At 36.8% G+C, this 11,936-nt stretch overlaps 1 pseudogene; it reads left to right on the forward strand.

The window, feature by feature from the left end:
- Nucleotides 1–420: 420 nt before the first annotated feature.
- LOC107146064 lies at nucleotides 421–1,963 on the forward strand (annotated as a pseudogene).
- The last annotated feature ends 9,973 nt before the right edge of the window (nucleotides 1,964–11,936 follow it).

An 11,936-nucleotide genomic window follows, 5' to 3' on the forward strand; every position in this document is an offset into this window, starting at 1 on the left:
CAGCCTCTATCTCAGAGCAAAGCCTGTCCAAGGAAGGGGTCGTGACCCTTGTCCTTGGAAAAACCCACAGAGCACTCCTAAGCACATACCTACCCTGCTGAGTTGTTTGTCTGTAAATAACAGGTGAGGTCTTAGGCGCCAGGTATCCTTGACTCAGTTAGGCTAGGTGAAGACCCATAGCAACCCCCTAGCAACCACCAATCAGCATGAGACAGGGAAAATATCTGGGATGCCAGATGACCCCGGAGTAGTTTATGGTGGTTGATAACATGTTGGGAAACCATGTAGTTCAGCACATACACCCTTTGTGGCCTAAACCAATCAGTTCAAACGAGTTCGCCTCTTGTACTAACCAATCACCGTTACCCAACTTGTTCCCGCCATTGAATGTGCTAATCAATGTTAAGAGTTGTTGTTTGATTTTCCCGCGGTATGGAATGATTTGCTGTGTGATGTTGTGAAGCGTAGAGTGTCCCCCCAAAACCTATAAAATCTCACTGAACAAAGGACCGGGACTCACTCCCTGGGACCGCTGCGGCGGGAACGGTTGAGAGTCCAGGCTCGACCTTGCAATAAAGACTCTTGTGTGATTGCATCGGATTCGGCTCTGGAGGTCTATTGGAGTCCCATGAATCTGGCATAACATCTTGATCCTAGATTAGCTGATCAAAAGTCTCTTTTGCCAAGTACCCTAACATATTCAGAGGTTCCAGGGATTAGGATGCAAACATGTTTAGGGGGTTTATTCTGCCAATCACAGGGTTCCTACCCTACAAATTTCTTCACTGGTTTGCATGGATAAAGCAGAGTTGGTTAGGAGAAAAATAGCACAAACTGGAGGAAATAAGGGTAACTACTGTTATCAAGACTATGCTTTGTAAATTTTCAAGAAGTGTAAACAAGGCTGCCATAGAGGCATCAACAGAAATATGAACTAGACTGGTTCAGAATAAAGTGGCTGGGCATCATTAGTACCAAACTATTAAAAAAAAATACAAGGAGGGGATGTGGCTTGAGTTAGATACCAGAGACTAAGGTTGAGTACCAGCTCAATGTACCAGATATTAGGTGATTCACTTAGGGGATTCTATCTTTCCTCATCAGTAAAATGAAAAGGTTGATATAAATCATCCTCAAGGCTAGCTTGTGACAGGGAAGGGGAGAAGAAAGGCCTGCGTAAACAGTGCCTGGCTCCTGGGGACCCCTAGGAAAAAACACAGCACCCCAGCCCTGCAGAGTTAGCTCCTTCCCTCAGGATCTCTCTGGCTGGATTTTACCACTGCTATGTGGAAAGCAAATCCACAGCCAATCAACTTTAAAACATGAAAAAATAAAAACCAGGCAATAATCACAAAGCACTCCTTGGAGAGAGTTTCCAAACATGAGTGAAAAATCAAAACTAACAAGCCCCCTTCACTAAGCTCAGGAGATGTTTCACAAAGCAGACAAAGTCTTACCCAACACGACAAATAGTGAAATGCTTGACATGGGCACATCAGAAACCCAATAGGGCTGGTTTTACCTGGAAGAATGTGGGAAGTAGCATATGTTTCGGCCAGATACCAACATTCCATGTTCAGTTGGTAGTAAAGACATCAAAAAGAGCTTCAGAACAAATCCTTGTGGCCCCATTTGTTTTACTATTTCCAAAGTCAGCTACAAGATAGACTTTGCTGAAAGGAAGTAAATGAAACTCACCATTGGAAAACAGTGCTTAATAAAAAGGGCTCCTTTTTCTATCAGTACTTGCAGTTATATCTGTGAAAATAAGGCTATCCCTATGCTACCCGACTGGCAGAATGTGAATACTAAAGTACCAAATCAACTTATTTCTCTGCATACTCAAACACATGAATATAACGAAGTCGTCAGTCTCTTTGAGAAAACAATGGATTGTAAATGAATTAGAAGAATTCAGAGAATCCAAAATTTAGACCTATGGGAGTTCTTTTGCAGGATTTAAAGCTGTCCTTTTATTTATTTTTTTTTTTTCTGGTACAGGGATTGAACCCAGAGTCACATCCCCAGCCCTTTTTTATATTTTATTTAGAGACAGGGTCTCGCTGAGTTGCTTAGGACCTTGCTAAATTGCTGAGGCTGGCTTTGAACTCACAATCCTCCTGCCTTAGACTCCTGAGCCATTGGGATTATAAGCATGCACCACCACTCCCAGGAAAGCTGTGCATCTTGACAGAAATAGATACTACAAGTCTCAGGAACTGTTTAACTTTTCAAATTTATGTTGAATTAGAAATCTCTGGAAACATTTTCACTTTTTTAAAAATAATTGCACTATCTTGCCTATAATCATTTGCTTATTTTGATTTAAAGAACACTTTAAAACATATCTTCAAATTTCCTGCTTAGCTTAGAGTTTATGCAGGTTTAAAATCTCAATTCAATACTAGATTTGGGTTAGAAATGACCTGTTAGGTTGCTCAATGTGCACTTAACCTAACGCCCATTACAGAAGACAAATAAATAAATAAATGATCCTCTAAAGTCCCTTCCAAGTCAAAATGCTATGAAGTCAACCCAAAAAAACAAAGGCTGAATGTTTTCTCTGATAAGCGATATAAATCCATAATGGGGGGGATGGGGGAATGACCAAACTTGGGATTGTACAGAGGAGAGTCAGGAGAGAGGAGGGGGTGTGGGGAATGAGAAGGATGATGGAATGAGACAGACATTATTACCCTATATACATGTATGATTACACTACTAGTGTGACTCTGCACCATGTTCATCTAGAGGAAGGAGAAGTTGTGCTCCATTTGTATACAACCCATCAAAATGCATTCTACTGTCATATGTAACTAATTATAATTTTTTTTTAAAGCTAGGAAGTAATGTAACAGGAGAGAAAAGTGTAGAGGGAAGAGAGACCAGAAGTTTAGTCTTCTTAAATCTGAAACCAGGGCTTCATCTTCCCAAGGGAATGGAGAATAGAAGAATAGATGTTTCTATTTTGAAGTCAGATAAATGATACCTTGAAAACAGTAAGTACATGGAAAAATCACACTCTTCATAGCATCTGCATCACTTAACTTTTCAACTTAATCCATTTAAGTAAAAAGAAACAATAAGTCACATATTTTGATTCTAACAACATATAAAGTAACCTTATACCAGGAAAAGAAAGAAGGTTGCCCAGTCCTTATTGTTGGAGAGAAAGGATTGGGAAAAGCGAAGGAACCAGTTCCTATGAAACAGAAAATATCACTCAAGATAATTTATGAACTATTTCTATCAAACAACAATATTGTCCATGAGATATGAATACTGATTGAAACATCGTGTCACCAAGTTGTATACTTTAATTATACACAATTTTTATTTTTAAAAAAAGAAGGAAAAAAAAGAAGCAATGTAGATTGAGCAATTCTCCAGTATTCCATATAACCATATTCCTAGAAACAAAACCTAGATTTTTTTTCCTAGAAAAAAATTATTAACATCTTAAATGACTTTATCAGAGGAATATATTTGATATTAAAAGGCATAAAGAATCCCAGTCTACCTAAAAGTACAGGGAAACTCCATTCAATATTATAATTAAGAGGTTTCTTTTTTGGTCTCAATTAACATTTACATAAAAATTTGTAAAACTATTTTTGAGAATTCAAAAATAAATTTATCTGAGTAGTTTACTGAATAAAAGAAAGCTGCTACAGTGTTTTTTATAGACCAATATTGATAGATGAATATACAGATATCAAAATACAGAGAAAGAGAGAGGAATTCCCATTCTGAAGAGTGAATATTTAAAATACAATTATGTGGAGTCAACACTTTAAGGACATAATACCTGGATTAAGAAACAGAGTATTTACAGAAGGACCATGGAATCAAAGTATGGTGGTTTTGGTGACAATGAATTAAAAATTTGGAAACCTGAACCATACCCTCACAACCTCTAAAGTCCAGGTGTGTTCATCTGTACAATGATAATATTTCAATATTTGAGAGGATGATAACCAGTTATTTTAATATTTTTCACTGATAGCAACTATTAGGAAATAAGCATATACTGTCAAAGGAAAGATTTGGAATGAATGAAGAAATTATTTTATGTTAGAACGTATTATTAAATACTGAAACATGTCATCAAGAAAGCTTGCAAATTACTTTTCTATTCCTGTAATAGACTTTATTGTTAGAGTAGCAATACGTTCACAGCAAAACTGAACAGAAAGTACAGAGTTCTCATGAATTACCTTCCCTTACACACCCAGTCTCTCCTCCATTAACATCCTACACCAGAGTAGTACATTTATTTCAACTGATAAACCCACAATGACACATCATTATCACCCAGGGTCCACAGTTTACATCAGGGATCACTCAGTGTACCATATATCACTGCATCTGAACTATGTCATTTTTACAAAAGGCAGTACAGTTGAAGGAAACTGAAATGTGGTTGAACACACTGCATTCAAGAAACCTAATATGTTTCTGACATATTTATTTATAACATCCTAATGCTGTACTTATCTAAACTTTGAAGAATTTTAGAGAATATGGTACAATGTAACTACACTGAAAGCAATCAAACAGTATTTTCACCCTTTTCTAATGTTCTTTAATATTTGTAATGCTACTTTACATTATCTTTATTTTTCAACAGATTCTGAAGATACACCTAAAATAAACAGACCAGTATTTCCTGCTCCCAATAGCAATAAAAAGCTCATTATAATGTCTTATAAATTGTGTTTCCCAGCTTTCTTTAAGAAAAAGTAAAAAAATAAAGTTCATAGTGTTGAGTTTTTTATTTTGGGGGGTTCTTTTTTTTAACAGCAGTGGTCAAAATACTGGAAATTGATAGTTGCCCAATGTACATTTATTCAATATATTTTAAATTTAAGAAAAATCATGGTAACCATTCCCTAAGCTCTGCCCTAACTCAAATCTGGCTGGTTGGTATTTTGCAATCCCTAACCCTAGACTCCACATCACAATCTCCAGGGTTTGGAACCAGGAAATGGGACGTGTACAAGTCCTCCACGTAATTTTAATGTACAGTCATGTCTGGGAGCCACTCCCAGCTGAAACCTGGCCCTCTCCTTCTGACCTCTTTTGCTGTGGCTGTCTTCCCTTTTACAACTTTCTTCCCAATAGGCTAGAGACAGGATAGGTGTTCTTTCTTGTTGCCACTTTAAATTATCTCACCTGCCTCTCTAAAATTCCAGATGTGAGTTTCACATTATCAGACAGCACCGTCAATCCTCCTGTTGCAGTGGTCAACATGACATCCCCAACTTTAAACCTTAAAGACTTCAGCTCCTGGCAATGACACTCTCTGTAATACTGCTCTTGTCAAAACATATATTTTATTTTTACTATCTATCTAGATGACCTTTGACACATGCTTTCCTATAACCTATTACTCCACTTGGCTTCAGTTTTTCATTCCCACAGTCACACCATAGAGCTCATCATTGCCCTTAAGATGACTCTCTCCATAATCTCAGCTTCTAGAATCCCACTCTCTAGCCACTTCCCTATTTTTTTTTAATTCCCTCCACCTAATATCTTTATTCCAATATTTTAATATTCCCGGTCTATCATTGACTGACCCTACTACCTTTGCACTATCCTTCAACTAGTTTAGAATCCATGAATAATTTCAATTCTCCTATTTTAAATACACCCTCAATTATTTTGCCTCCTCTTCCTCCATCATCACCAGGCAAACGTCAATCCTAGATAAAACCTACTCTCTACCTAATCTACCCAGGTGAATTTGGCTAGAGAATAAAACAAACATAACTCTACTGGCTGACCTCACTGTATAATTATGATCTACTGACTCCAACTAGGCCCTTGGTGTGGCCTTGTAACCACATACAGGTTCACTAGTCTCCTGGATGACTGGGTCACATCTTCTCCTCTTTTCCCATTTCCATAAATCCTCCCACCCCTCACACTCAGATGATCTCCCAATTCTCAGAGAAAATAAAGGCAATCAGAATCTCTCAGCTTACCTGCATTTGTGCCAAAGTACTCTTACTTCCCTCTGCCACTGTAGATGAAGGGTCTGTGCTTCTACTACAGTCAAACCCTTCACTGTGCACAAACCCATTACCTTTCTACTCAGCTTCCCTCCACAATTCTCCCCTCTTGTGTGTCATGAATTTCCTCTTCTCTATTACATCATTTATATTAGCATCAATCACATTATAATAGCTCCCATCATTTAAAAAACTCTTAATCCCACATCTTTCTCCAAAGGTCCCCTTTGGAAAAAGACTCCTAAAAATTATGTCAATTTTTTTTGTGTATGTGAGAGGGTTTACCAGGGAATGAACTCAGAGGCACTCAACCACTGAGCCACATCTCCAGCCCTTTTTTGTATTTTATTAGAGGCAGAGTCTCATTGAGTTGCTTGGCGCCTCCTCATGGTTGCTGAGGCTGGTTTTGAACTCACAACCCTCCTGCCTCAGTGTCCAGAACTGCTGGGATTACAAGCGTGCACCACCATGCCCAGCTTAAAAATGATGATGTCTATTTTTGCTGTCTCCAATTCTGGTTTTCCCACTCTCTCTTGAGGGTACATCGACCTAGCCTTAGCTCTTCACTACTCCACCAGAACCAGCTCCTGGGAAAGCCTTTAATAACATCCATATTGTTGAAACCAATGGTCAAGTCTCAATATTCATCTCACTACATTTATCAGACCATTTGACAAATTGCTGACTAGTCCTTTTTTGAAACAGTTTACGCACTAGGCTTTCTGGATACCATTCACTCTTGGTTCTCCTCTTTACTGAGGAATTTTTTTCAGTCTCTGATGTTGGTAAGCCTCATCCTCCCAACCTCTAAACACTGTAATAGCCCAGAGTTCACCTTGAACTTGTACCTCTCTATACTAATTCTTTCATCAGTCTCATAAGTGGCATTAAGCCACTCCCATATGTTGACATTAATACCTCTAGTTCACACCTCTTTGTATTCCAGGCTCCTGTCATCACCTCCTCAACCTCAATGCTGAGCAAGCATTTGAAACTTCAGAATCAAACTGGTTTTTTCCCTCCACCCCAAGCCTGCTTCTGCGACAGATTACTGTAAATGAATGGCAACTCAAGTTATCCAGCTGCTGAGCCAAAAACCTACTTTTCCCTTTGCATTCCCAACAACATATTTTGTTGGCTCTACTTTCAAAATGCATCCAGAAGCTGACCACTTTTCACTGCCTTCACTTTCTACAACCTTAGACTAAGTTACCGTCAGCTCTTGCCTGGATTATTACAGCCTTCTAACTATAACTAGTCTCCCCGCCTTCCTCCCGTAGACTCCCTTATAATCTCCCCTCAACATAGTAACTAGTATGATCCTTGTAAAACCTAAGTAAGATCATGCCATGTCCCTCTTCAAAACCCTCAATTTTCAGATGATGGTAACACTCAAGCTAAATAGCAAAGTCTTTACAATGGCCTTCAAGGCTCCCTATTAATACTCTCACTTTATCTCTTTCTTATCCCCTTACTCTATTCCAATCACACTGGACTCCTTGCAGTTCTATGAGCATGTCACACAGAAGGGTCTAGTCATTTGCTATTCCCTCTGCCTGGAATGCTCCTCCTCCAGTAAATCATATGGTACTTGCTCACTTCCCTCTCTAGCCACAGCATTATTACCATATAAAATACTAGTCATTTTCTTGTTTATTGATTTCCTATTTCCCTTTCCTAGAATGGCAACATATGGAATTCTGCTTGTCACTTAGCAGTCCTCAATCCACCTGTTGAATGAATGAATGAATGATGCCCACACTCATTAATTATTAGAAAAATGTAAATGAGACAATATGAGAAGTCATCATATCTTCCCTTCTCCATGGGGAACATGTTCAAAGACCCCTAGTAGAAGCCCTAAAATACAGGTAGTACTAAACCCTGTATGTGCTGGTTTTTTTTTCTCCCTATATGTACCTACCTGTGTTAAAGTTTAATTTATAAGTTAAGGAAATAAGAAATTAACAACAATAACTAATAATAAAACAGAATAATTACAATATGCTATAATGAGAGTTATTTAAAACTTAAAAGTAGTGTATTTCTAGAATTTTCTCTCTAATATTTTTTGGAACATAGGTGATCACGGGTAACTGAGACTGAGGAAAGTGAAAACACAGATAAAGGAGATCTACAGTATATATTAATCATATGCCAAGAATTTAAGTCTTCCAAAACCAAGAGGGACCAGAATGTGAAACAGGAAGTTTTACATACCACCCTTGAGAATATAAATTAATACAAACACTTTAGAGAACAACTTGGTAATGACTAGGAAAGCTGAAGATGCATACAACATTCACCCTGGCAATTGCATTTCTGTGAAAGTATCCTAGACTCTAGGGCTTACAAGAACTCTCTCACAAGTACAAACGGAGATCCCTGCAAGCATATTCACTACCAGTGGCTGGGGTAGTAGTTCAGTGGTAGAGTACTTGCCTAGCATGTGTAAGGCACTGGATTCTATCCTCAGCACCATATATAAATAAAATAAAGGTATTGTGTCCATCTACAACTAAGAATACTTTTTTAATATTTTCCAACTTCACTACCACACTGTTCATAAAAACACATCAACCAGAAACCTAGATTACCTATCATCATATAACCTAATTATAAAATACTACACAATAAAATACTACACAATAGTTAGAATGAATGACCAGTTTACAAATATCAACATGACTGTAGTCTAAAACCATAACAATAAACTAATTTTTGAAAAGTTATAGAATGATATGTATATTATGATATTTCATATTTATATATAATGTGCACATACATACATATATCCATATATTAAAATAATTGGAAACATGGAAAATAAAGCTATCTTGTATGTGGCTACATCCTTTCATAATTATATATATCAGAAGAGTGGTTACCCCTGAGCAGGAAGAAAGGGAGAAAGGGGTTCACAAAAGATTACACAATTGCTTCAGCTATATCCACTTTATTTCTTTAAAAAACAGCTGAGAAAATATCAGGATTGATAGAAGCAAATGATAGGTACATGGGTACTTATACTATTCTCTAAATTCTTCTGCATATTTAAAATATTCATAATTTTAATAAAGTATAAGTATATTCTATGGAAACTTGTTTGATTAAAATTTTATATTTTCCAAACTTCATAACTAAAATGGCCAGGTTCTTCTAATTTAAAAGTGGTGAAGCTGCCACGGCTTTTCTGAAAATTCTGGAATTCCACAGAGGGTTGGCTGTCCAAACACTCACTTTTCTTTCCACCTTAGTTTCCTTTCCAAGACCTCCAAGAGAGATATTTGTATTTAAATATTAATCATCTGTAAACATCATCATAACAAAATGCACTGCCCGAAGCAAGGTCTAAGAAATAGAAATGCAACTCAAAACAGACACAGCAGAACTCACATGAGCTTCTAAAATCACCAGTTGGTACTGACGACTAATTTAAAGGCAGACAGCTGCTCTTTCATTTAGAGACCTGGGTTTCTCAATCACAGCAAGAGAAGGATATCTCTGTGTTCTCAGACATTTTACCAAAACCAGAATGTGCTTATGTGAAGTCAAATCAGTAGAATACTCAAGATGGTTTACAAATTAGGTAATACATTAATAAATCATTATCTATAGCAAAAATGACTTTGGAAGGTCAAAGTTAGGGGATTGTATACAATATGAAAAGCAAATGTTTAGTCAATAAACAGATCAATCAGAAAGTTTAGATTAATTTCAGTGATTTCAATACAGCCAATTTGACCTCATAGACAAGATCATTTTTAAAATCTCAATGAGAACTAATAATACATGAGAACTAATAACTAATTTAAAGACCCAGAGGCATATATTGAACTCACTGGTATAAAGGACAAACTTCTTGATACCATGGTTTCCTTGTTATAACACACTATAGATATTGAATATTTGCCACATACCAATATTTACAAAGTACCTTTAAGAATCCAAGGACAATGACCAGACGCCATGGTGATCACCTGTAATCCCAGTTACTGGGAAGGCTGAAGCAAAAGGATCACAGGTTCAAGGCTAGCCTGGGCAATTTAGTGAGATTATGTCTCAAAATAAATAGGGCTGGGGATGTACTTCAGTACTAGAGTGCCCCTGGGTTCAATCCTCAGTACTGGGCGGGGGGGGGCGGAGATCATTAGTACAAAAGGGCAATGCAAAGCCTGTTGAACATAATCATAGTGAAGATTTCAAATTGTTGCATTAAGCAGCCATAAGCCAAAAAATGATGCCTGCCAACTAGCTCCACAACTCTATTATGCTTGTTATTTGAATAAACTGTTAGTGGCTGTGAGATGTGAATCATAAACAGCTTGCCACGTTTGCATATGATTTTGGATACTTGGTTTCCAAGGGCACTAATCTATACCAGAATGTGCTTTAAAAGGCCATCATCAGTTAGTACTGATTAAATAACTAATTTTCACAATTAGACACTGTTTGGAGGACACACCAAAGACATACTTTTCTACCACAAATGATCTGTCTGCATAAGGGTTGCTATATTCATTCTGAAAAGCATCTGCACAACTGAAAGTCACAAGCTCTCACCATTACCACCTTATATTAGCATAAACATTCTTGCAATTGTCCACAAGAAAGTTGGAATTCCCTAAGGCTTTATTTTAGCACTGAAGCAACATCTAGGTCTTGGGAAAACTCTGAACAGGGTGAGTTAGGAAAGCTACAATTATATCTTGACTGCCTTCATCAAATTACAGGAGTAGGAGGTAAAGACACTAATTGAGACACTCATAAAAGAATGCACTATTAAGGATGACACCTACTCTGATACATGAGGATCAAATACAGAAAAGTCACATGTACTCCTTACTTGGTAAATTTTCCAGAGCAGAGGAACAAGGAACGCATAGTTCATATCTCCTAGAGAGCAGATGTTCATGCATCTTTCTGACTGTAACCAATGCAGTTACTCTGATTTAATTAAAAGTTCTTATTCACTTTATTAATTAGAGTTAATTATATCTGTTTAAAGTGGACCGTGGGATTTGCAAATCCAACCTGTTATTTGTTTTTTTTTAAAAGTGAAGACATTTTTCTCTAAGTACTAATTAGCATGGGTGTGTTTTATATTTGTTCCTAATACAGTTTCCAGTCTTGAAAGATTACATAGATTTCCACAGACACAACCACTGTTGCATGGCCACAAAAATGCAAATGTTAAATAATTGTGTTGGAGAATTTTGATTCAATATGTCCTATATAGAATTTTATTTTGAATGCTGTTAACATCCCAATGTCTAACTAGCATATTATAAATACTATCATTTCAGAATTATAGCTATCGTAGAGGTTATAGCCATAGGCATCTGAGAGAGAGAAACTAGGGAGGAGGTAGAGAATTCTTGGGCTTGATTAATTAGCCTTACTTTTCAAATACACAAATGCCAGGGCTTGGGACTATGTTAGGTATATTTTTGGTTTGTCCTTATGATTTTGCATCTAGTATATCTATATTAAGTATATATTTATATAAGCAAGTTTAATATAACGTTATAAGTACTTTAATTTCTACCTCTTTAATGTTTCTCACTAAAATATTAAGACATGAAGTTCAAGGACACTTATGGTAGTAAAACAAAAATCATAACTGTGCCAGCAAATCTGGAATGCTCTATGACTTTGATGGATCTTATCCAAATTAGGCTTTAAACATTGAGCACCATCTAGTGGCAAGTTAATTTTATGCTGGAGAAAAAATATGGATTATAATAAGTAATGTAAAACCTCAAATCAGTAATAACATTACAATATGAGTATAGATCAACACTTTTGACATTTATTGCATTGAGTAATGAGATATTGAGTATCCATTACTCTATGCTCTCCAAATTTATGTATGAAATTTTCCACAATAAAAGAAGGAAAAAAGAAGTCTCGGAAAAG

The sequence above is a fragment of the Marmota marmota genome, unplaced genomic scaffold (genome assembly GCF_001458135.2).
Source record: "Marmota marmota marmota unplaced genomic scaffold, marMar, whole genome shotgun sequence".
NCBI classification, from domain to species: Eukaryota; Metazoa; Chordata; class Mammalia; order Rodentia; family Sciuridae; genus Marmota; species Marmota marmota.